This window comes from Caloenas nicobarica, chromosome 8 (assembly GCF_036013445.1).
Source record: "Caloenas nicobarica isolate bCalNic1 chromosome 8, bCalNic1.hap1, whole genome shotgun sequence".
NCBI classification, from domain to species: domain Eukaryota; kingdom Metazoa; phylum Chordata; class Aves; order Columbiformes; family Columbidae; genus Caloenas; species Caloenas nicobarica.
In genome coordinates, this window is record NC_088252.1 from 9,829,617 (window position 1) to 9,856,632 (window position 27,016).

The window sequence follows — 27,016 nt, forward strand, 5'->3', positions numbered from 1 at the left end:
ATTCTTCAATATGGTAACAACATTTTCTACAGAGATGTCATACCCTTACTTATTCCAGTATGTTTTGTTTTGTTTTGTTTTTTCCTTTACTTCTGAAAACTTAGAGATTGAATACAGCAACCTTGTATTATAAGGGGAGGTTGTGGAGTCTCCTTCTCTGGAGATATTCAAACCCCACCTGGACGCCTTCCTGTGTAATCTCATCTGGGTGTTCCTGCTCTGGCAGGGGGATTGGACTAGATGATCTTTTGAGGTCCCTTCCAATCCCTAACATTCTGTGATTCTGTGATAAGGAAAGTGTAACCATTTTTAATTGCATTGGTGACCATCAGAAACTCCTGAAGAGTTGCGGGTTAAATTCCTTGTTTGAGACACTTGCGCAGTTCAAACCCATTAAGCTCAATGAATAAAATAAGAAATATTTGGCATGAATCACATTTAGCTGAGTTAATAAGTGGCTTCCTGGTAAAAATAAGCATGTACGGATTGTTGCTTAAGAATTGTTAAACCTCAAGGAGAGGGAAAATAAGTAAATAATTCCGTAAGTTGGAAACAGACTGATTTAGTTAAGAAACTAACAGGAACACAGAAATTTCATACAGGATAAAATCAGGCAGTCCAATCTCCTCTCTCTAGAAGTGGCCAAACCCAGATTCTTTAGAAGGGCTTGTAGCAGGCAGATGTACTATGGCACATCTTCACACATGTCTAATCCTGATCCTGCTAGAGATTGTGCTTCAGGATTTAATCAAGTTTCAATCTTCCTTCAAAAGTATATAGATTGTCATTAATGACAGCAACTCTAGGTAAGTCTGCTATCTACATATACATTCGTAACAGTTTTGAATCATAACTTTTGTCTGCAGTAGCTTCCTGCAGTAGACTTTGCAGTTCGATGTTTTCAGTGTCCCATTTTGTCAATTCTTTCGGGTGTCCTTTTGTTGTTATACACACAGAAAACACTGATTTACTTTTGCTCAAACATTTTGGAGTTTTTGTTCTTTTACTGTATCACGCAAACCCCCTTTGTCTTCACTGTTAAGGAGTCTAAATCCAGAATATATCTGATATAAAGAAGCCAAGTCCAACCTAAAAAGACAACAAACTTTTTAATGCTTCTGTTAAAGGTTGCCAGGACTGCATGAAGCACGTGTTGTCTGTTTTAATAGCATAGATAGTTGTTTAAAACTCCCTAACTCCTAACAAGTATTCACCTATAGAAAAGTCTGTCTCCGTTTAGCAGAGCTGTGGAAAAGTCCTTTGGCATTTTCTGTGGGAAGTAACATAAATGTGCACACGTGCTAAAGTCATTTGATGTAGAGTTCTGTGAATTATATATTTTCCTCTGTGCTCATCTCTTCCCGAGCAATTTCCCTCTTTGTTTTCCTCTCCAGTCTCCAAGCAATGTGATATTCCTCTGATTGTTAAAGTCTTCATACATCAGTTGACTTTCTAAACACCATACTGGATTTGCTGTATGAAGCATTCCAAGGAAAATATCAGTAGAGAAAGAAAGTAAAAACCTAACAATTTTTGCCACATGCTGATCTAAAACGAAGCATAGGAACAATGGTCAGCCATCAACCTTGAAAAATAAAATACGAACTCGGGTAACCTGCGGTCATTCAGAGGGTGACTTTTTCAAACCCAGCTGAATCAATACCTATTCTCACATGATACACTGAGCTCTACGTTGGCTTGGTAAGATTCTAACATAGAATGACACTAATTTTTTTTTTTTAGACAGAAACTAATTAACTCTTCACTGAGACTTAATGATCATTAACTAGAACTTCCTTTGGGACAAGTGCTCCTAGAAGTAGTCAATCAAAGAGCTGAAGGCATCAAATCAGGAAGACAAAAGAGAGCTCATTTTCAGCAGAGACAGCTCTCACCCAAGTAGTACTAGCCTTCTATGGTCAGATCTGCATTTTTCCCAGCTTTGGAAAGGAAGAAGCGTGCAATGACAGGGAGTTTAAGGTGCAGCTAGACAGCATTTGATCCCAGTATGAGCTGATCTAACAGCTCACTCCTGCAGAGAGGGGTAGTTGAGCTCCTTCCTGATTTTAAATGATTCCACTCAACAGTGCCAGTTCTGGCACTCAAGTGACTCCACAGTGAGTTGCTTCAACCCACTAAATCATTAGTAAAAAAATGATTAATTGTACTACAAGAGTCAGGTTCTTCCAGCAGCAACCGTCTTTTCTTGCTTCCTGTGAAAGAAGAATAGAAAGTCCTTCTCTGAGATCTGCTGCTCCTAATCCCTGCCTCTATTTTTGGTGTATCTCCTTTTGCATTGCTAAGGCAGGGACTGGCTGTCCCCTTGGTTTCTTCTTGCACAACAGTGCACAGATGAGTAGAGAAGGCTGAAGGAAGGAAGCCTGATTTAGTAGTTTTGAAATGCAGGTCTGTCCCCTAGGTTGTCAAGAGATCCCAAAATAGGAGGCAGGCTCAGATAGGCAGGGAAGGGGAGAGAGGGAGAGACCAGTATTCACTCTGCTCAAAACTCAGCACTCTTTGCTCCTTTTAGGTTTGTCTCACTCCTTCCACGAGGAGCCAGCTGATCCCTTTTTGGTCCTTCTACTTGGCTACCTTTCTGTCTCCCCTTCCTTTGCACATGCTCCCAGCCACTGTTACAACCTTGTTTTTTCCTTTGCAACTGAGAAACTCTCAGCCAGCTAATGTGTATGTTCTTTGGTGTGAGAAGCATCCTAAAATGCTATTAGCAACTAAGATTCTGTCCTGATTCAGAACCAGCCTTCACTGAACATGTGCTTTGAGCTACATGAAGAAAACGTTATTTAAAAAAATTATGTTTTTTTCCCTAATACTGAAATTCTGATTAGGGCTCAATGTGGCCTGCTGTTTCCCATTTTCTTCATGGCCAATGCATAATATCCACAGTAAGAGAAAGCTATTATCTGTGTAGGCTGCAGTACTGCCTAAACCTCCGGCAAGCTCGAGGAGGAATGAATCAACTGATATTGGGCGTTAATTTTGTTTTTAAAAGGCAGTTACATTTGTATAGGTTATTTCATTAACTACCCCACTGGATATGAGTGTGTACCATACACCTGCAGTGTGTACCATGAGTCTGCTTTCATCTCTTATTTTCTTAATATTTTTCGTTTTTTAGATCCCATTCTTGCTGGCTTTGCTCTTTGAGCCTACTTCTTAGCCACTCTACGTTACACATTTTATTTTAGTCATATCTGTGTTACCCTGAAGATGGCTCAAGTGCTTCCGAAAGAACAAAAACAGGCATTGGTCCAAGCTTCAGTTAGTCTATAAACTAATCATAACTGTAAATATCACACATTTGGTGCAGAGAAGCACATATGAGTAATGAGGTTTCAGCCTCTGCTGCAGGCGGTCTTGTAATGAATGTCTTACAATGTACCAAAGCAAGTTGCTACTTCAATCTGCTTTTTCTACCTTATTTTATTTACTGCTGCCAGTTAATCTACAATCCAGTCACGATTCCTTCCTCTCATTTTAAAATGGTGATGGCTCATGATCTTGTGCCTTGCTACTCCCACCTGATTTAACCAACAGCTCCGTCAGTTTCTGCTTTCTGCCTTGCTACACTTTGCTTTCTGTGCTGCTCCCTTTCCACCTGCACTGTTAGTAGTTTGGCACGGGTAAGCGTAGCAGGCTTTCAGAGCTACAGGCTGTTTCTCATCTTCAAATTCTGAAGCGCATCCTTCATCTAAGTGCAGACATGGTGACAAACCTGGAAATGTTGGAAACAGAGCCCCAGAGGGACTGAACTCTTAGACCTCAGGGGTTTTAGAAACCTGGAACTCAGAAGAAGCCACTGGAGGATGATAAGCTCTGTGGTTGCAAGCAAGAAGTACCTTGAGCAGAAGAAAATTTATCTCTGTTGTATTTGGAGAGCAGACAAGGGGAATATAGACTTGTCTCAGTAGGAGAGATTTATACTGTCGGTACTCTTGCTCACCTCAGCTGAAATAAATTGCAGTTAAGCTTGTCCAGACTGAGTAATTAAAAACATAGCAAGACAAATTATTTATCCTTTAAGTTGTCTTAAAATCAGGAAATGTTTACACATGAAAGACCTCTTGATGGGCTCTTCTGGACGGCTTAGTAAGGTTTTTTTCATGTCTCCCCTTTGGCAATTGCTGAATCATAGAATGGTTTGTGCTAGAAGGGACCATTAAGATCATCTAGTTGCATGGGTAGGGACACTTTCCACTAGATCAGGTTGCTCAAAGCCCTGCCCAACATGGCCTTGAACACTTCCAGAAATATGCTATAAAATATTATCAGAGTATTTATCCCTAGCCTTTCACTTTTTCTAGTTCAGCTGGCAAATGCTTTGGTTTGCTTTCTGTCAGACAGACTACAGCTCTGTGTGTCTATTGAATACTGTGGCAACACTGGAATAAATGTGTAGTGTAGTACTGAAAATCCCAAAATTATGAAAAATAAAATTCCAAAATTATTATCAGTATACCTCTTGTTTTCATTTTTCCTTTGAGTTCCGAGCCATTAGATTTACTCTACCTGTGCTTTGTAAAGGGCTATACTTTGTTTTCCTTAACAGAGCGGCAATAGAAGGAATGAACATAGCAGTGATACTGAGGTAACATTAAGTGCCAGAGAGGTTGGTAGCTCAGATCCCGAAGCAGTTTCAGTGTAGCCTTCTAGGGGAACCTAATGAATCTCTGCAAAGTGCTTCCCTGCACAGTGTAGACAGAGTCCATGGCATATGTGGACTTTGTATGGATCACTTGAAGTGCAAAATGTTGAACACCTGCTTTGGTAGACTGGCTCAAATTAATAGTAGTCGACCACTTTGCAAGACAATTTCAAGGGACAGATGGAACATTTCATTGATTTGTAAATAGATTAGGTTAGCAGAATGAGAAGATGGTACCCCACCCTCTAGTCATTGATCATCCCTAGGAGCACTGAGGCTTCCAGATAGAGATTCTGTATCTTTGTGGAGGACCAAAGGGAAATGCTGAGAATCCAACTGTAAGGAAATAGATTCCTTTTCTACTACAGGAACTGTTGCTTTTTTATATCTACTGTTGGCTGGCTGTTGTAATTTTTGTATGTTTTTCTAGTTTTTATTAATAATCTAAATTAACTGAAGGTCTTGATCTTTTGCCTGAGTCTTGTTGACTTCCACTGAACTTCAGATATTGCTTCACATGCTTAGCAGAACTCCATGTCCAGCCTGCATCTAGGTTGGGCATAGGAATCCAGGTTCTTCTGAAAAAATAAGCAGACTCTTGAGTAACATTTAAGGTTGTCCCCAAAAACTTTCCTTTATGTGAATTTCTGAATATGCATATGTGCCTACCTCCAGTATATTTTTCAGGATTGCAGAAAAATATGTAAAGACAGATCAGTAGAATGACTGCGACAATGGGGAGTAATTCCAATGGGGAAAGGCAGTCCTTCAGATAGCTTCTCCTGGCACTGGTGTAGTTGTGTCCTCAGGTAGAGCTAAGAGTAGTTCTGTCTCTGCATTGACCTCCCCATGCAAAGGGAAGAGTCCGTCACTGCCTAAGGAACCAGAAGCTATCTGAGCAACTCCTCAGGGCTGTCAGTGACAGATGTCATTCGGGACTCTACTGGCTGCAGAGCGTATTAGATCTCTGAAGGAATCTGAGGCATTTCGCAGCTCCAAACTGTAATGAGGGTTGTTGGTCTGCAGAGTAAGAATTTCAGTGAATGGGAAAATAATGCCTTCTGGCCAAACAAGCTATCAGTTTTATACACATCTCAGTCTGACCTCAGCAAATCTTTCATTTCCCTATACTCTCTAGCCAAATGGCTGGAAATTGAGTTCTCATATATACCATGTTTGCTGAGATAGCTTTAATCGACAATCCAGCTGGAGAAAACAGCTCTTCTGGGCCTTTTAAAGCTGGTCAGTGATCAGCTCTAGCAAGCTTGATTATGTACATTTAGCTCACCAGTGCATACTGATAGCAAGACAGAAATAAAATGGGGACTTAAAAGCCAGCAGAAATGTGGAATCTTGCACATGGTGGATTAAACAGTACTTATGAAAAATAATATGATGTTCACAACATGACCACTGAACCATGATCTTGGTACAAAGGCTGGGAACCTAATAATCTGTGGTTCTTTATTTTTCCCTGTTCTGCATCTCAATGAAGAATGAAATATCCCTCGTTTCTTCCTTACACACTGAGAAAAAGTAAAAAATTATGATCAGTTTTTCCCCTGTTCAGCTGGAGCTTTACTGCTTTACTGGTTTGACAGGAGCCATTGAAAGAAGCTTGACTTCCTCTTTCAAGCCAATGGTGACTTCTTTACATCAGCGGGATTCTAGATGGGTGTAGAATATTCTGTACTGAATGTTGTTACTATTTGTTGGATGTGAACTTAATGGATGAACAGCAGTGAGTTTATTTGCCAGAAATATCAAATGTTAACGAACAGCTTGCTGTAGTCCTGGCCTTGGCTTCTGTAATTAACCTGATTAGACCAGAATTATCTACAATGTTCTTGGATGTTCTTTCACTAGTATTAGAAGGTCATTAAACAATGGGCATATATTCTGCAAGCTCCACTGGGATTTCTGTTAATTTCAAACAGGTAGACAGGGATTTCATGTTTCATTTTGAAATGCAAATTTTTTTAATATGAGTTTGGCAGATTCTCAACTTCAAGCAGAGGATGCCTGAATTGACTGGATTTTATTGCTAACATTTTTGTTGTTTTCAGTTTAATTGTAAAAATTGTAGCAGGGTTGGTTGGATTTTTTTGTTGGTTTTGTTTGATTTTTTTTTTTTTTTTGTTAAAGCATAATGTTCACCCTTTAAAGATCACTTGAACATCATCTGTTTTGTTTTCCAGATATTTTTTTTGTTTTTAAGGACAAAGTGATTTTGATCATAAGGGAAAACTATATTTACTCCATCAAATATATGCTGTTCTGGTGTTTGCTATTTCTATAAGCAACTATATTACATATTTACGTAGCTGTCCATCATGGCAAAAATGCTTGAACCTCACAGTTGAAGTATGGGTAGATGAATTGGAAGAAAATAGTAGGTGCTTGAAGAGAATTGCTAGCAGGGATAGGTATAGCTCTCTGGTATGTGATGTTATTTTGTGGACCATAACAGTGGGTAAACTCTTTGTCTCCCTCCAACAAGGCTACCTGTGTCTGGTTTATTTTACTCTAATACTTCCATGAGTAGACCCAGCAAGTTCAGAAATGTGTGTTAGAAGTTCATAACTTCAAGATACAGTGTTCAACTTCTAATAAAGAGGCTAGTATTTAAGTTCTATGCAGGTATTTTTCACCTCCTGCCTGTAACAGATTCTATCCAGATAGTTTATGTCTTTGCCCCAATGCAAATATTGCATGAGTGTTTCTCACGAATGAAATCATGCTATTGTACAAATCCTAAATTTGGCAATTGCATCGCTATAGCTGTTCATATCGTATTATCAAATCTCAGTATTTTTGTTATGTTTTGGTATTAGCCACCTTCATATTCTCAGTGATGAGAGGTGACTGTTTATCTCATCTCATCTAATCTCAGATTTTCTGGCAAACACCACTGTTAACTAAAGCACCTCCAGTAGACTCCCCTGTGGTCCTGGTTGGTACAGCTGTGGGGAGATGTGGTGCTGAATTTATCCTGTAAAATTCCAAATATTGGCAAAAGGTGTAAATGGGGGCAGGGAGTCCTGGCAGTTCTGTTGGCGGTATGTTGTGGAGCTCACAGAAGCAGCTTCCCACCGCTGCTGAGGCTGCCGCTTACATGGGTGGAGGAGCTCATCCCATAGCAAAGCTTAGGGGGAAGGGGCAGGTCAGACTTAACTCATTCTGGGAAAGTGATTTTTGCAGAATGTGGCTAATGAGGACATGCATAGGAGCCTCAGACTTATATATACTTTTTTTTAATTTTACATTTTTCTAGCTCTCTTGGTTGTGATAAGGGTTACTGCAGTGTTATTTCCTCTTCCTCCTATACATGCAGTAGGAAGCTATTTTTAGGGCTGAGAAGTATGGCCAGATGTATACGCTTAAACAATTTTTCCCTAGGAAACCAGCTTTTACTACTTGAATGTCCTTATTAACTATTTTACTGCTTTCATTTTTAGACACTGAGCTAAAAAGCCTAATCCACAATCCCAAACTGCGTCCAAACTGACAACACCCTGGTAGTCCACTGTAAAAATCTTCACTTCCCACTTGACAGTATCTGATGTTTTTACGTGGCTGCTAGTACAAAATACTGCAGAGTGCTGCATATTAAAAATGGAGAGTAAATAAAATAGATGTTGATACGAAATTAATAATGTGGTTTTGAAGAGACTTTTATTAAATAGCATGAGAAATTCTATATGACCTGTACCATTTTCATATTTAATTCAGTAAAATAATTAATTATTCAGTAGTCAAATATGCCATAGGTTTTCCACTCTAGCGCACTGGTGTATCACAAAATCCAGTGCTCTGCTGCAAAGGAACAGGGACACTTAGTCATCTAAATACATACGTAATGCATTCAGCTCACTGAGTTAGATCCAGACAATTAATGGAACACGTTTTGAGACAAATTTGATGACCTCATTTGCACTGGATATTTGCTTTACAGCACCAATGTTTCTACTGAATCCGCTGAGGCTGTAAATGAACAGTGAATTTCTCAAAGGCCGTCAGTGGCCCATGATTGTGGCTTGTGTTCAGCGATGTTAAGAGCGTGGCTGCCTGCTCCAGCCCAGGGCTCCATCCTGCCTGCCTGCTCCTGCGTGGAGCTCAGCTCAGGGACCTGGGGTCTCTACCCAGCCTGGGGGATGCAGCTGCCACTTGCCCATTTTCCAGTTCAACCAGTAGCAGAGTTGAGCATGTATCCCAAAAACACACAAAGGATGCCGACAGGGCCAGGCGCACAGAGTGCCATGGGCAAGGTGCTGCGTTCAACGGCACCTACATGTAGGACTCACACAAAACATAAACACACACAGTCAAGACCCCTTCTTCATTTTCAGCTGCTAGAGACAGTGAAAGTGCACACACGTGATGCTCTCTGGGATCACAAACACACGCATGTTCACGGATCTCCTGAGTGCCAGCACTTCTTGCCTTTTTCAGTAACGTGTTAGGACATACAGTAACACTGTGTTTGTGCATCAGTCGTGTCAAGGTACAGAATCACATCATGGCAAACAGCAGTATCTTAAGATTGCAGCAAGAAAGAGCTTATGCTGGGGACTGTTTGAAAGCAGGGCTCCGACAGGACAGCGCAGCTCTAGGTTCCCTTCCTCCTGGGGACTTGGTGCCAGATGGAGGTAGCTGGCAGGTCTTGGAGAGGCAGAGGTGCTGCAGTGTTTCACAGCTAGTGAGTTACCAACAAATGCAATTGAGAGACAGTGTGAGTTGGGGGCCAAAAAGCATGTCCTAAATAATTCATGGTACTTGACATTATTTGTTGTGGAAAAATATTGCCAAGCCGGCTTTTGACTTTTTGGGATTTGTCATGTTTCCCACCACTCTGCTCTACTTCCACCCCACCTCCGTAAATACAGATTTGTTCTTTTAAAGATGAAGAGTTTCAATGGACACTTAAATAAATGATTCTGAATCAGTGGTATATAAAAAAAATACAAAAAACCCTAACTCTCCCATATCCTCTTTAGATTCTTGAATATAGTAGTCGTACTTTGGATGTCTATTATGATGTCTGGAAAAAAAAAATATAGTTGGCTATGAATAAAATAAAATGTATCTATCACTTTGCAAACAATGCAATCCAGTGCACAATGATACCAAGTAAAAAACCAAAAAAATCCAAGCTTATCGTGTTATGAATGCTGCTTGCACGTGCCTGTGGTACAGATCCTGTGTGTCTCTGCTGACAGCACCGCTCAAAATTCTCCAGTATAGGGAGGAATACCTGGATGACTGCAAAGCTCAGATTTAATGTTTACTGATATTTGGGGGTATGAAGGTTACATCTTTAGAATGAGGAAACCAGGACTTTGTCTGCTCTGCCAGCATTGCTGACATGCTCTCCATCTGCTCTGTTTCTTAGTTTCTGTATCTGTAAAATGCAATAATACTGTTTGGGAGGAGTAGGAAGCACAACTGTCTTGCATTCTTGAAATGTCATTAGATCTCTGGATGAAAGTTGTATAGACAGCTGAAGTGTTTATTGACTACCTAGATGGCAGGGTCCCTGTGTTCTTGTAGGGTCTGAACTAATACTTACTATTAATAGTTCTATTAACTCACTGAAGTGGGTTTATGGCAATCATATGGACAAGATCTGGATGCTACATGGACAAATAAATATCTGGACTCTTCCAGCAAATCCACAAATTTTAAGAAAAGATAGATAATGAGACATATCAGAGGGATTTGCCACTGACTGATGTCTGGGGATCCTATGGATCTAAACAGAACTAAACAACAATGTGACAAATTTAACAATTCTTGGTACCCACCCCTAAAAATCTGGTTTCCTAAATACGGATCATTATTTTTCTTGAATCTTAAAATGGAGGAATTCACAGTTAGTTACTTAGAATTTTTGTGGCCTCTTAATGTAAGTTCTTTTTCAAGTTGATTCATGAATGTGGATTTGAGATGCAAACCTCAGTTTGAAAACATTGGTCTTCACCTGTAACTTGCAAGATGCTTTTGTTGTGTGCTAGGATTTTTTTTTTCTAGCTTAAGAGATGGGTTTGCTAACTTAAAGCTTGTGAACATACTGTCTTTGGGTATCTTATAATTATTGATTGACTTATTTGTGCAAGTAATAGAGCAAACAGTGCTTTTAAGATGGTCAGGATAAATAATGGTCTTGTTCTTGAAAAGTATCTTTCCCATAATACCATCTCTGTGTAGTACTTTTCCTTACGTACTTTTGCTGTTATAAGGAAATGGGTGAATGAAGGAGCCTTTGAATGCTCTTGCAGTGGTTTGTCTTGCAAGCTTACATCATGCAATTTGTGGATTTGTTCAATGAAATGAGCATCACTACTGCTGTGGTTAGATTAATTAATTGCAAAGTAAGTTTTTATTAACTCTAAACTTTTTACCTTTTGCATGAAAAATAAAAACTGAATAAAATAGTCTCTAAGACTTCTGAGACTTCCTTCCCTTTCTGCTTTCTTTTTTCTGTCATCTCCAATGTTTAATTATGGTTTTGCTGGCAGTAACTGAAATTAGCATCTAGTGGTAATTAATTTGTGTGATCATAATACTTACAAGATGTATAGAAATTTATGTCTGTGCCTATTTAATTTGCTATTCTGGAGATTATCTTAGAACATATTACATTACAAAAGAACTTTATGGAATGAACTAAATTCCACTCATTTATTCTCTCTTTTTGATTACAATATAGCTTCTCACTCTGTCCATGTTGGTTCTGTGAAAATCATATTTTAATAACTAAGATAATTCAACAGTGTTTTCAGTGCGAGCATAGGGATCAAACAGCTCCTAGGAGAGGAACGCTTATTGACAGTTTGTAGAGAGATTTACATAATGCAAAGTTTGCATTTGCTCAGGTGGCTACATGTGACCTTTCAGCGAGTTCCCCCTTCCTATTAAACCTCTGTTGCTTCAAATAAAGTGACTATTTGATAAAACTGAGCAAAATGCCTTCAGGGCAACTCACTTCTAAGAAACAAACTGAAACCATCAGATAAAGCCGTCAGGGCTTTTGCTTTATCTAATGCTGCACACACTTTTATAAATTGATTCACTTTTCTGCCAACCCAACATGTCCATGAAATAGTTTGGCTGCTGTTACAAGTACAATTATTATTCTACCTGAGGTGATTCGTGTGGTCTTAGAGCCCAGCAAACATCTATTTATACTCGAAGAGATTGTAGATAAAGTAGACACGAGCCTGCATTCTGGGCAGGGAATGATTGGCAGCTTCGCCAGGACGCGACGGTGGCAGCCGGGATCTGCCTGCAGGAGCTGGCAGGGCCAGGGCACCGGGAACAGTCTGACCAGGAGAAGTGATAACCTTGCTGCCTCGTCACATGCAAATCCCACCCCAGAGGAATCTTGGGCTGGTTACTGACTCTGTAGGGAAGATGATTCATGCTTACGGGTACCCACATGCATTTAGAAAAAAAAAATGGCACGTGCCTATTTTCTTGTACATATACCATAAATACATGCAGTTATGTGCATGTGTGTTATGACAACTTTGTAATTGCAAGACCTTGTTTGCAATTCTGTATAAATGAAAAACAGTCTTTTCTTTTTTGCAGGAAATAGTTTATGTCTTTTCCCTCCTGGAAGAGCTAACATTTAAGCTCATTACTTTCTTGGAGTGGGAAAAAAGTCAATTTTTAGATCGACACTAACTTCCCAATAGCAGACCAGAAAGTATGTTATTTAGAGCATATGACTTCCTGATATCTGTGTTGTGGATCTTATGTTTTCATTTCTTCTCTGTGTAGCCCTGAATAGTTTTACTTCCTAATATACAATGGAATAAAAGCTATACCTTTATCTACTTACCTCAGAAAAATCTAGCAAGGATTAAATGTAGAATAATCTCAAAATGTAATGACTAGAGATAAAAATAAAATTACTGTAGAACTACAAAAGCAGACATTAGATACAGGTATAGGTGTAGTATCTGCAGCTATTCAATTTTATTAAGAATGAAAATAAAACCCAACAACTAGCAAGATTTCAAACAGATAGTGTCCATTCAACCATATATTTGTTTAAAGACAGAGTGTGTAACCAATGCAATAAATAAATGAGATAAGGATAAGTACAAAAATAAAAATATGGCACCTTAAATAGTCATTATAGGGTGTTATTATCTCATATATAGAGTTAGCTTGCAAGACAGCTAGAGAAATTACTTTTTGCTAAAAATCTAGTTTGAAATTGGAAGTGATGTGAAGGGTTGTGTGAGGTACATAATCTTTTCTTAAAGCAGGACAAGTTACCCTTGTGGGTGATTTTATGTGATTGCACAACCGTTAGTATTGCATTATGTTACAATGTTGATCTGATAAAAATTTTGTATTAAAATTTCTATTTTTCCAAAAAGAAGACTCAAGAAGAGTCCAGTGTGAGTGAGTTTCGAGATTTCATAGAGGAGAAACTTTTTTCTGTTGTGTTGTGCTTTTTTACCATAGGGAAGAAACTCAGCCACCCTGCCCCAAGGAACTGGGAGTGGAGGGGAGAAGAGTAATTGCTTTTATAAAAACTTTTTATCTAACTGAAATTTTAACTTAAACTATCATGAAAATGCAAAATAAAGAGTTCTCAGTGTTGGTAAGAAAGAAAGAATCTGTCTCTGGTCTACTGAGGCATACTGACATGTGCCCGCTGCCAGTGGAAGTACAGCTGGATGAATCACTTGAGTGATTATACTTCTTCAAAGGAGAGCACTGAAAGTTGTTATTGTTTTGTTCTGCTGGAAAAAGATCCCACAGACATTGCTGTTAGTAACAACATTCTTAAAATGAGGACCTAAGGGTGTCTCTAAAGCCTTTTTCAAATTAACTTGATTAAAGAAGAGTAAATAAATATGGGAGTGTTCAGGGACCAGCAGTTCTCATTGATGTCATGGAAAATGTGTTGACTAAGCATTTTTGAAAAATAAGTCACATATTGGAAAGCAGTTCACGTAATGCTAAGAGCAAAGGAAAATAAATATGTAGGCATTGGAAAATAAAGACGATTCTTTGAAAGGGTATGGCAACACGAAAAAACATCTCTCTCCTCAGCCAAACCTCGACCAGTGTTCACAGCCTTTTTTCCAACCACCAGCATCAGGGGGCAGGAAAAAAAAAAATGTTTTGTGTTTTATTTACAGTACTTTTTATGTGCTGTTCATGTACTGAGCAGAAAGACATAGTTTCATCCTATGGAAAGTAACAGTATTGTTGAACTTTACCATCTGTCAATAAGTAGACGGAAACCACTCATGTCTTTTAGAGATCTAAACCCAAAAACGAAAGGTTATTGAAACATGTGCCTAAAGCAAGACAAAAATATGTGTGTAGAGCATACAGAGCAGTATCTATATACTTTTGTTCGGAATGTGTTTATATACTGTGTTGAATTGTGATCTGAGAGTTGGTTTTTTTCCATATTAACTATACTACCTTTTGAGGATTGAGTTTGCAAATTAAGATGTTTCATAGGCTTTTGATCATCGAACAAATATGTGAAGCTTCTTTGAAGCTCCTCTGTTAGCCTACTGTGCTGTAAACCACTGGGAAAGGATATGACTAAGTCATAGGTAGTTTAATGCTTCATCTGGCCTTCAGGCTTCCAGTTAATGGTTTTGAGTGTAACTAAATGTACACAATTTTAAAAAGTCAGTTGTTTTGTTTTGTTTTCCAACATTTAAAGTGTGAAGAGAATTCTGCTGGAAGTAACTGTAAAGTGGCAGAACAGAGCTTTCCCCAGAGAGAGAATGTGCAAGATCAAACATACAAATTGTAGGGTCCACTGAGTAACAAAGGATACACGGAAAACTCATTTTGAAGAAGCTGAGATCAATATTTCCTACAGCAAATGCTGGCAAAAAGTAGCATCAAGAAGAAAGATGCTGTTACATTGAGAGAAACAAGATTTACTATATTACTTATGGCATAGAAAAGGCCTGAGGTATTTTTTTAAATGATTGGTGGAGTAAACTCAGGGCTTTGAAAGATATGGCTGTACCAGCATCTTAATATAACATACAGATGAACGTAAGTCTCACAATTTATCTTAGTTCAGTTACTCCAGAGTACAAAACAGATATACTGGTAATTAAATTAAACTTGTTTGTTTCTTTCAGTATTTGTTAGCTAGAAACCATTTTTTATGACTTAGAAATAACAAGCATTGATTTGTGTGCCTTGTAATCTATTTGTTCTTACATGCATCGTGCCCACACCCACCCACGCGCTCTGCTTCAAGTAATCACAATGTTACAGGGTGGGGTGGCGGGGAACGCAATTAATTTTTAGCGTGTAATCACTGTGAGGAGGTCATAATCTCTTACCTTTAGCCAGCTGTTGTCACAATTTCACACTGACAACTCTGGCACAATGACTGAAATATATAAAAATTGGCTTCGACAAGAAATACTCCCCATTAAGTTACTCGATTATATAACACAGAGTGACTGATTTATGCCCCTGTGCAGTACATATAGTTGTAGTCGATTTCACTTTAGACAAAAATGTTAAATGAACTAATTAAGGAATAAGCCTTAACCAGCTGGGTTTGTTGCTGCATCAGTAAATACAGGCCAGTAATAAATGATCTGCAGATTCAGTTTTTAAACTGCCCATGGATAATTCTAATTAAATTGCCCTGCTAAAAGTACACCAAAATACCATCTTAAATGCAAAGTATCTGATCCAGAAGAATTGCTGAAGTGTGTTGCAGTGCGTTAGTCTCATTTTGTAAATGGGAGCCCCTGGGGGTCACTCCTTCCACATGGGGTAACCTAAGGTCCCTGCCAGACGTTGAAGTGTATCAGAGTAGCTACTTTCCCATGGGTAAAGACTTAACAAAATCATGCTATGTATTCTTCTAAAAGTGTCAAACCTTGTTTTAGCAAACAAAGCTTGGATATTGGTTCTATATAAAGACATGAGGGGGAATAATTTATAGACCGTCATGGATGACTCTTTCAAAGTGTAGTTAATTTTGAGCTAATTATCTGAATAGATAACTGAAAAATCTGACACGTGGTCACACACCTCACCTGGGAGCTCTGGGACGGGAGATCAAATCTGGTGTGGGAAGGTGAGGGTCTGGGTGTGCAGAGCTTTCCAGCCACTGCAGCACTGAGTGCAGCTCCTCCTGCCGCAGACAGGAAAGTCTTTAATAGTAACAAATGAATCAGGAGTATGGGCATTTTCCTGCAAGCACAATCCTTTTTGTTGTTGTTGCTGTTGTTTCTTCCAAGAAGGACATAACACATCCTTAAGGCACTGGCACAGCATAATTTGGGGTGAAGACAGTCATTTTCAGTAATATAATGTCACCTTACAGTATTAGATTCTTACCAAGTCACGTATATTTTTTCAGACATGAGTTTCTGCTTACTGCCTTTGTGACATTGAGAGAAAGTGATAGTTCACCAGAGTGAAGTATTTACCAGGGGTGTTTGCAGCATTTAATCAATAGATGCTCCAGCCCTGGCAAACTGTAAAAAAGAGACCACTGGTGTAGGTGTCTTTTAATCCTGCTAACACATACAATGTCTGCCTCAGTAATGTGGCAATTTAATTAGCAGAACACTAATTACTAGAGCTGTGGGATCTTCACAGCCTCATCTTACAAACAACCTTCCCTTTCCACATGAAAAACAAAACAAAATAAAAAACACCCCCACAAGCTCTTTGATTTGTCCTTACCTGGAAATCTCCTAAGTCCCACACACTATTTTATTATGTTTTCTCCCCCGATTCTTTTATATCTTCTTCAGATTTAAGGAAATCCTCACTGTTTCTTATTTTTTTTTTCTAATTTTACCCATCTTTCCTTCATTTCATTGGCTACTAGTTTCTCCTGTGTGTCCAGGAAGCCGTTTAAATGATCGTGCTCATGTTTGTACATCCTGAACACAGCCATATCAACTTCCAGTGCAGGAAAAAAGATTTTTAAAAAAATCTGTTCTGCTGGTTTGTTTCTGTTGGGCAGGATTTCCTCCTACATCCTTAGCAGTGTTGAACTCCTGAACACAGACAGAACTTGGGACTTGCTGTAGCTCTGGAGCCGGCTCTGCAGAGTTTGCACAGGGGCAGGGGCACGAGAGACACAGGGTGCAGCTGTGGGAAAGAGAGAAAGAGGAGGCATTTTACACGCAGTGGTTCTTTTCTTTCAGTGTTGTGTGCGTCGAGACTTGGATTTCTTACATATCTATTTACTTGATATTTTGGGAGTAGTGGCATACCTTTACTGTGTGTAGTTTCTGTGTGGGTCTTCATCAGCCTTTCACGCTCCAAGTGAAGCCTATGCAGGTAGTCGGTGGACTACTTCAATACTGAAAGGGATTTTTTTGTTTGTTTTCCCCAACCTGTAGTAAAAGTGGTGTTATCTCCTTCATTCCCTTGATGCATTTTAAATTTAAAATCAAGACCATAGTATGTATCTGACAGCCTCAGGTGTATTTCAAAATGTATTTGAAACTGAAATTGAAATGAATCACTGGGGCAGGAAACATTTATGAATATTTTCTTGTGGGGAAAAAGGAGTGTTGTCAGATTTAACATCTGTCATGTCACTTCCTTGAAAGAGACGCACATCCTAACTTCTGATTTTGAGACAATCTTGATAGGTTAATCGTAATATGCAGATATTTGTTAAAGAAATTTCCTTGCTTATAAAAAGGGCAGAGAAGAGATATAAATCCTTCAGGGGATCAGAAAATCTTGAGGATGGTCTTTTCTCTTTCTTTTTAGACAGAGTGTCTCCTTCTGTAAAAAGTGAGCACCATAACATATGTAAAGGTGAAATGGTGGCTGGGAGGATATTTCGCTGACTAGGCACAGAACAGGAATTTAGTTAGGTGCAGCTAAGGTTTCTAATTTTAGAATCTGATTTTGCAAATGCTTCAGCATATACATAACTCTATTTACAACCAGAGAGGAAGGAAGCATAAAGTTTAAGCACATGCACATGTTCCTGCGAGACCTTTTGTGCAATCTATGAATGGATTTTTTCCACAAGTCCCGATATAAATTGATGGTAGCAATTAAGCAGCTCAAATTTCTGTTCGGTTTGTTGTTGTGTTTGGTGTGATTTTTCTTTTTTTATTGGTTGGTTGGTTTTTCCACCCCCCAAAAGATAAAAATCCCTTTTTTGTTTGAGGTTGTAGAAAATATTTCTCTAAAGCATTATATATTTTTTCCATATGATGTATTAAACATCATTTCATAAGGCCCCTTCCCTCTTTTAGGGGACTTCTAAAATGCATTTTAAAGTGACTTAGCATTTCTTGTTGTTCTTTCCTTTTGTTTGTAGCCTTCATTTTTTTATTATAAGTGCTGTCAACTCTCAAGACATGCTGTGACTGAATACTATCTTCCAGAGACTTGTGTGGCTTTCACTGGGCTTTTTTTTATAGTGAGTTGTTTCTCAATGGATTTTCTTCTTTCTGTGCTGAATACTGTTTTAGTATGCTGAGAGTCCATTATTTGTGACATATTATCAACATACTGTTTATATGTGTATTCTGTAGAAATATCTTTGAAAGGAAAGAAAAATACTTATCTAGAAGTGGGAGGTAAACAGCTTACTTTTAAAAAACAGGATACTAAATAAAATAAAAATAGCTGATAGAAGAAATAAGAGATATTTAAATGCAGAAGGGTACTGCAGTGAACACTAATAAGAAGGTTATCATTTAGGAAAGCAAATCTTATTTGAATGCCTAATTTCAAAGACTAAGTTTGCAAGAAGGTTTTGGAGCACTGCAATGGCAAAATCGGTGTGAGGGCAGGTCCATGCTGGAGGACTACTGTGCAGAGCAGTTTTTTAATATCATAATTGCAAAGAGAAAATTATTTGTGGCAATTAGATATGACTAAAATTATCTTATCATTACGCAAATGAGGTATAAGATTATACCAACTGGCTACTCTGGGATGAAAATGGGTTTCTAACCTTTTGCTTTTGGGAAGTCATGACCTATTTCAGCCTTCAATATCTTAAATATATATTTTTTTTTATTCTGTTACCCTAACTGAATTCAAGTGTATCCCACATATACATGCCTTAGTTTATGGCATTATAGTGGAAAAAATAAGATATTGAATTACTACTAACTATAGGTTTTAATCTGTGACTCTCATAAAATCACAAGACTGGGTAAATGAATGGCAATGATATGCACTCAATTCCATGTGTATGCATGTATCTGTGCATAGATTCACCTTCAGAAACAACATAATCCCTTTGGTTTGGGTTTTTTTACAGGATTAAATTTACCTGAAATAAGGCAGTCTCAAACTAAAAGATATGTGCCTAGTAATATTTATTTATTTTTTTGTTAAACACTCTCTCAATTCAGTGAGTGTCACAAGGCCTTATTGGATTTATTTCTGATTTTCAACTGAAAATAATTTGTACTTACTGTATTTACAGAAGAGTATTTCTGTCATTTTCCTTACAAGTTTATTTTAAAGCATTCTAGGATTTAAAGGAAAATAGGGTGCAACTTAGATAACTTAACTGACCAACCTGCTAATGCCATCATTTAATCAGAAATTTGGGACGTTTACATTCAATACAGTCTCTGCTGCATTTTAAATCAATTCTCCCATTTGGTTTATGATTTTCCCTGATGAGCTATGAATCATAGTTTTGTTTTGATTTGAATAAGGGTCACTGCTAAATAAATGTTTTTAATTCTGGGCTGTGAAGCCTTCTGAGAGATGTAAGGGATGAATTTGTCAGTTCAAAATGACAATTCAAAATATCATTTCAAGTTTCTCTGAGTTACCTTTTTATTTTTCTTCTTTTTTTTTTTGTCCCCTCCAACCTGAGCGAATCATTGGGAAAGTGGTCTTGTATATGTTCGGAAATATGTTTCAGAATTCATCCGAAACACCATACACAAGAGAAGCTGCGCAGGATGATCATGTATCTCATTCAGGAACGTCTCAGAAGTGAGTTCCCATGCGCCGCCCCCCTCTGCTCGCAGCAGGGAGGATGTTTGGCAGAAAGAGGTGTCCAGAGCAGCAAAGCGAGTCTGTGTTATTACAGGCATACTCGCTTGGATGAATGCTGTGACTTTTTGTGCACTGGATGGTATCTGATTGTGTGTTTCATTTCATTGCACTATCTTACTGTCGTCTTAGGAAAGTCTCTCCAGAAATAGAATAGGTTTTTTGTTTGATTGTTTTGTTTGTTTAGTTTGTGTAGCTTATACATATATCTATACATTATATATCGATATGCCAGTAGTGTCATTTATCATAAGGTAGGAGGTTTTTTCCTTTCCCCCGCCCCCTTTTTTTTTTAATATCATTAGTGTTCAACATACATTTCTGTTTTAAAATGAAGATGACAGTTATTGCCCCTTAGGATTTCTAGTGGCAGAATTCTGTAGTAATTCGTCTATGCATTTCCCATACAAAATATAAGGAAATATTTGGACACTGAAACCTTGTGTACTTATTAGCACAGTTCAGATGTCAAGAGAAAATTGTGATGTTTTGCCATCTTGAAAACATTTAAATTCAGGTATTGTGGAAAAAAATAAGGATGTTGATGGTACTTGAAGGCTACACGAATTTTGTGGTGGAAGACTGACAAAACACACAGCATTTTGGGACAGACATTTAATATTTTGATAATGCCTTGTATTTCAAGTCCTACTACAAAAGACACTGCGCAAATGTATAATGAGAAATATTCTCTCCTCTGAGTGTCTTATGATTTAAATAAAGGAGATTATTTTTTTAATGCAGGATTATGCAGGATCATGCAGGAAGTGTCAAAGCCATGATAACAAAGTCTCATGTAGTACTCTTCAGATAGTACCCATCGGCAGGAGTTTGAAGCTTGTTCTTGAGTGGTTGTGCAGGAAAAATCTAACAAGCTGTATAGTAGTTCACTAATAAAGGTATGAAGGAGTCTAAGAAAATGGGTAGAATGTAAGCACATGAAATCTGCCTTTTCCATGCATAACGGTATGTAGATGGTCAAAGTTTGTCTAATTCCTTTTACATCTGCTCTCCGAGGCTTTGCCACTGTAACACAAATTGATGGAGAAGAGGGAGAAAAACCAGCACATGCTAATCTGCACATACACAATTAGGTTTGTAAAATTTGTCTGGATTGGTGGGCTGGGCTGGACAGTCACAAGTCCAGCACAGATCAAGAGCAGCTGAAGAAGCTCACAGCTCTGGGATGGAATCCAAAGCTTTAGTTCAGTGATGGAGACTTAGACAGGAAAGGCCAAGTGAAACCCCACAGGTTTGAAAGTGCTGAATAATGTTATCACTATGCAGAAGGTTTTCTTTTTTGGCTTCTTAGAATCAAACAAACTGCTCAGTGGCCTCTAGGTATATATGTTTTTTTAATAACTCCTTATGCTATTATCCATTTTGAAGCAAAAACTGAACCGTTAGCTGCAATAGAAGTAGTAAAAAGAAAAATTTTCATGAAACCCACGACTTAACTTCAGCCAAAATCCGTACATCATAAGACGGTTTATTGTTGTAAGAAAATTAATATGGCAGTGAGCTTTCCAGTTAGGGCACATATTAATTTATTTTTATGGAAATGTTGTATAGTTTATATTTTTAATACATTATGAAATGTAAAGAAAGTCTACTACCCAGAACATAAGGCTCCCTGAGGCTCATACACGTTACTTAACCCAGTTGTGCTAATACACAATGTTTTGCCAGCTCAGCGCTTAGCACAACCTCAGAAGCTCAACCTGCTCAAATTTATGGGAAAAAACCAACAGCTTGAAAAAAATAGGTGGTATTAATAATGGGGGTGGGGGGGAAAGGAAATGTTCTTGTTCTCCCCACTGAGAAGACAAATGATGAGATACTTTAAAAAAAAATTCCAATAGCCATAGTATTCCCCTCCATTTCTGTAAGAAAAATTACTCTTAAGAAAAAGAAATTCAAAGATCATAAAGCATGAAGAGAAAGAGGAATTGATCTTGGATACAAGATGGGATTGAGTTATAATATAACAAGTTACAGGTCTTTTCCTACTGAAAGGCAGAACCAATTGATTTATTATCATGACTCCCAGCTTGCATTTTTTTAAGAAGGAACTGTAGATGCTAGGTAGCACGTCTCCTTTGATTTGCCACACTATGTCTTAATTACCAATGCTAGAAGTTTATGGTACTGTTTTCCAACTTCAAAGGATTCAGCAGCTTAAACAGCGAGTGGATCAGATTTGTAAGAACACAGTGGCAATGATACAGTGTCTTCATATTTTAGAATTTTCAGTCCATTTTTTATTTATTGTACATCAAAGCGAAAATAAGCACACAGAAAAGATAATAGGTTTAGTCAGCATTCTCTTCTTTTGCTATCAGAGGAATTGAAAACATTCTCTTGTTTCAGGAACTGGGATTCAGAGCTACAGTTCAAGTATTTTATTTAGTTCTTATGGCAAAGGCAAATGATCTTAAATTTCTATTCTAAATATCTTTGAGTCTTTCTCTACTTATTTGTGATTTACACCAGTATAACTCCATTGAAATCTGCAACTGTAGTCTTCTGGGCAAAGGCTGGTGTATGTGGAAGAAAATGTGGCCCATGAGATACAGGATCCAGGGCATGGCATGGGGAATTTTACTTCTGTAAAGTCCTGTTCAACAGGTCATTTAGGTAGTTCTTTTAGTTTAAGAGTGTAAATAGCCATCCCTAATATCACCGCTGTCTCATGGAGAGGTCAGAGACACGAGCAAATCTCTTCTAGTGGAATTGCCGAGTGGACATCAAATTGTTTGCCTAGTGCAGTGGTGAAATACAGCATAATGATGATAGGGCAATGGCACGTGATCCATGCCAAACTGAAATAGCTTAACTGGTGGGGATGGCTAGAGTACTGAGGAATCTCTAGTCAGGTTGGGGATGACTAGAGGATGGTTAGCCGAATTAAATGTGAGTGTCAGTTTTAAAATCTCAATATTTGTAATGCTATAGCGATGTATTTTATATTGCAGTACATAATTGAAATGTAGCCCGAATTCTTATATAAATTGTCTTAAATAATTATCTAGAAATGAAAATATACGCAGCATGAGTTTATACCCTTCCATTTATCCAGTCTAATAAGGATCCTTCTATGTATTACCTCTTATTGTAAGTTGCATTATCTTAAGTTAGCATTACTGTTTATGAATGCTCTGCTGGAGACTTAAGAATTTATTGGTTTCTCCTGCAATGAAAGATAGCTGAAAGGTCATTACATTTCTTGCTGGTTTGTGAAACCCAAGCTATAATCAGTGCATCAGGTGAAAAATCTATTTTCCTCATCCAGGGGTTGTCAGAGGGGATGGGTTCAGATATGTTTATCTCTGTACTATAATAAGGAACAAAAAATATTGCTCTTCCAAGTGCTAGGGCTGTGACGATAAATTAAAATAATTGATGTCAGCACAGAAAACTAGAGGAAAATATTATGAGGAAGCATATGAAAGGGAGAGAGAAGATATCATGCATTGATATAATAATAAAATCATACTATCTTTATAAAATGATGGAGATTTTATTGTCCGGAGCCTTTTCAAATCTCTCATGCTTGAAAAATCGTGAGAGTTGTAAGTAATATGTCTAATAGATCAGCATGTTAAGCACTGGTATTTTAGTAATATCTGCTGATACTGCCACTATCAGGACATTTTTTTGTATATTGTAAATCTTACATGAATGTACATCTTGATCAGCTAAGATTTTCAATGCCCTTTTCCTCAAAGGAATTGGCATCAAGTTGTAATAGACTTTTCATTGTTGCTAATGGAGGACCTTTCTTTCTTCCTTTTTTTATTTTTCTTTCTAAATTTAGGAGTTGTTTAATTGATCAATTCAAAACACCTACTGGTGCATAATATTATTGTACAGTGCACGCCACTTGATCGAGATGTGCTTAATCAGGAATCTGTTTAATCTTAGGGAACTGATTTCCAACAAATGGTAATAACTGTTGCTTAATTGGAATGGTAGTTCTGTAAATAGAAGACATCTGTCTTCAGTTTTGTCAAATTTGCATCCAAACTTTGCATCTCTGTGACATAGATTACACAGCTCAAAAAAGCAAAAGGCTGATTTATTTGAAGTGAAATAGGAGAACACGCAGAACATGCTATCTCCTTTGACCCTTTCCTCTCTCAATTCTGTCTTGACCACTCCTGTTTTTTATTCCATTTCTCTTCCTCTAATACATACTCGTTCCTTAGCCTCAAAGCACAGTCTCTCTTTCTCAAGCTTTACAAGATGAAGCATTGTACAAGGGTCTCAATGAGGAGATCTCAGGCAAAGGAAGCAGAAGGAAAACTTTGAGCCTCCCATCTGTCTCTCCAGCTGACTAATAATTCCTCTCACCCCCCAATTAAGCTTCTTGCAGCCTGCCTCCACTGTGTAATCTGGTTTGTTTTCTTTCCTCAGACTCCACAGTGAATTCTTTATATATTTTCCATTCTCTGAAACTGGAGTTACGAAGGTTACCAAAAATCCAGTTATATCGGTGTTATCCTGTTGGTTACATTCCCCCACCCTGCCCCTTACCCAGGTGAGGATGGGTGTTCCTCTCCTGCCCTAACGCTGGCCCAGCAGCGGAGCTCCTCAGCCTGCCTGTTTGCTCAGGTGTCTCCATTTGCCTACCCCTGTTGCCTTCTAACCTCTCTTTTGCTTAAGGTGAAGGGCCAGGAAATTTGCCTTCTCTGCTGCAGGTGTCAGTACTATGAATAAGGAGCAGTAGATAGTTGTATGACTTGATAATATTTATTATACTGAAGTGGACACAGAAGCTGTTTCTCAGACGTGATGTTCATGGCTGTGTGTAGTTCTGCCCAATATGAGGGACTCTGCTTTGCAAAATAGTCTTTGTAATGGATATTAATGGATGTTAGATTTATGGCACTGTAGAGGACAGGGCTTGCTTTCTCATCAGTAGAGAATAAAGAAGGCAGTAAAGTGGTTTGTATGTGGTGGCTTTTTGGTTGTGGGGTTTTTTTTGTTTGGTTTTGGTTTTTTGCTTTATGCTGCTGGGTCAAGGTTTGACTTAAATAATAAGCAGTGAGAGGAGAGTGTGGTCACAGCATCTAATGGTGATGGTGGTATGAATTCACTTTTCTCCAGCTTCTGGTAACCTGTCTTAATAGGGCCCTGACCTCTGCTTTCACAGTGTCAAGCACAGTAGAAATAACAAACCATGAAAAAGTGAAGTTTGATGGCAGGATCTATTGGGGTTAAATTCTTCCAGGAACCTTTGAAAACTTGATTCTGTAGTAGTAGGAAGAAGCAGGATATCAATGACAATCAGTACAGTGATCGTGTCTTAGAAACTTGCAATAAAAATTAGGTAACACTTTTACTCTCAATTTTGTTCAAGGAAAATGGAGAGAGACATCACGTGTGTGTGATCATTTGCACTGTTTTAGAATGTCTTTTGAAAAGACTGATGCGAAGTTTAATATTAATGAGAAACAAGATCTTAGTCTCTTATTGATATATTTCCTTTCCAACAGTAGTTCAATTTTTTGCCTTACAAATACTGTGATGTTTAAGTGGAAAGAGATGGGAATAAACAAACGCATGACTGCACTTTGCAGTGAGCCCCATTCTGTCCTGTTTAGACCTCAGTGAATGCAAAAGCTAATAGAAATTACTCTGTGCTGTACAGTGATGACCCAAATTCTTGCTTGAGAAATTCAGGATCAAGATCCTTTGTCTCACTAACTTCAGTTTAAGTGATCCAAAGTACAAATCATGAATATATTTTTTCTCTAATGTAAAGGAGTGATTTGAGACTTAATTAAGCCTTATAAGTCTCTCCACTCACCAGGCAAAAGGTACTGTATTGAACAAAACCATTGTTGTTAGTGAAAATTCATGTTCTTCCTGGAAAAAAAGTGAATAGATTTTTGAACATTGTGACCTGTTTGGGTATTTATGAGTTGCACAAAAATATGTATAGTTGGAGGAGGCCTTGAGGCAGAAGTAGAAAAAATTGCTTTTGCAAGTATACTTGAGGGGAAAAAAAAAAAAAAGAGGGAGAGAAAATGTCTTATCAAGTTACAAATTTGTCTGATTTCTTGATAACTGTATAGACTTCTGTTATAGGGATTCAGACTGCAGCCGAACCAAAATGAAATATCCAGCATAGAGCTCCTTCACCTGCATGCATATGCTACAAATCTACTTAACTCTGGAGTGAGAAAATGAATATGGTTTGTTCAGCAGCCTCTTTACTGAACAAACTGATTTGTGACTCAAGTAATATCTCTTTCTCGGAGTAGGTTTAGGTTGTAACCTGTTTTCTTTCCACAAGGACAGACTTTTGGGAGGAAAGTAGGAAAGGGCCAGCCACTGCGGTTACATGACAATAGCTATTTTATGATAAAGGGAATCCAATGTAGATATAACTCTGTTTTGGAGGACTTTGGTGCAGCTCAGTTCATTGTGACACTGTGTAGTTTGTGGTAAGAAAGATACAGGTTAAGAGAGGTGGGAAAAACATGCAAAAGAATATTTAGGGCATACTAAGGGCATCCGTAGCCCAGTGCATAATTGAGAGCAACCCTATAGCTGTTCTCAACTTCTCTGTACAGCACTTAAAGATTTCAGCTTTTCAAGATCAGTCAGGACGAAATGTTATTTGGAAATTCAATTATTTATGTGGAATAGAAAATTTCTTGTCATTCCTCATATGATCTTCAGTTTGAAAATCTGCAGTTAAATTCAACACTGTTCATGTCGTCATAGTCTGTAAAGGCCCAAACTGAGATCAGAGCTCTTTTGGACAAGGTGATGTAGTATCAGCACTGGTATTGGCATGTAGAAGAAAGCCGTGTTATGAAGAGCCGTTAAGATTGTTGAAGCTGAGACAGAAGCTAAGCATCACAGAAGAGGAAAGAGGGAATAACAAGGCTGAGTGAGGCTCACAACCCATGTGATCTGGCCCCTTTCAAATGTTGTATTCATTAAATTATTTCTTCTCTCAGTGGACCATGCCTGCTAGACACTGGAATCTAAACATGAGAGGAAAAAATATTATCTGTGTGTATGTGTATATCTGTATACATAGGACCACACTTGAAAAGGAGCTGAGGAGGATTATTAATGATGAGAGAAGATGGGGAGGTTTGCTAAAGAATGTGGAGAAAGGCATCTAGTGTATGTGAATATGAAGGCTGTTCCAGATATGCAGCAAGACAAAAGGTGTGTGTGTAGAAAAAGACCAAGGGAAGACTGAAGGGGGAGCACTGGAGAGTAGGGCAAGAGGATGAAGTGTGGAAGAAAGGAATTTATGAAGTATTGTGACTGAAACCATGTATGTATTGCTCAGTGCTCTCC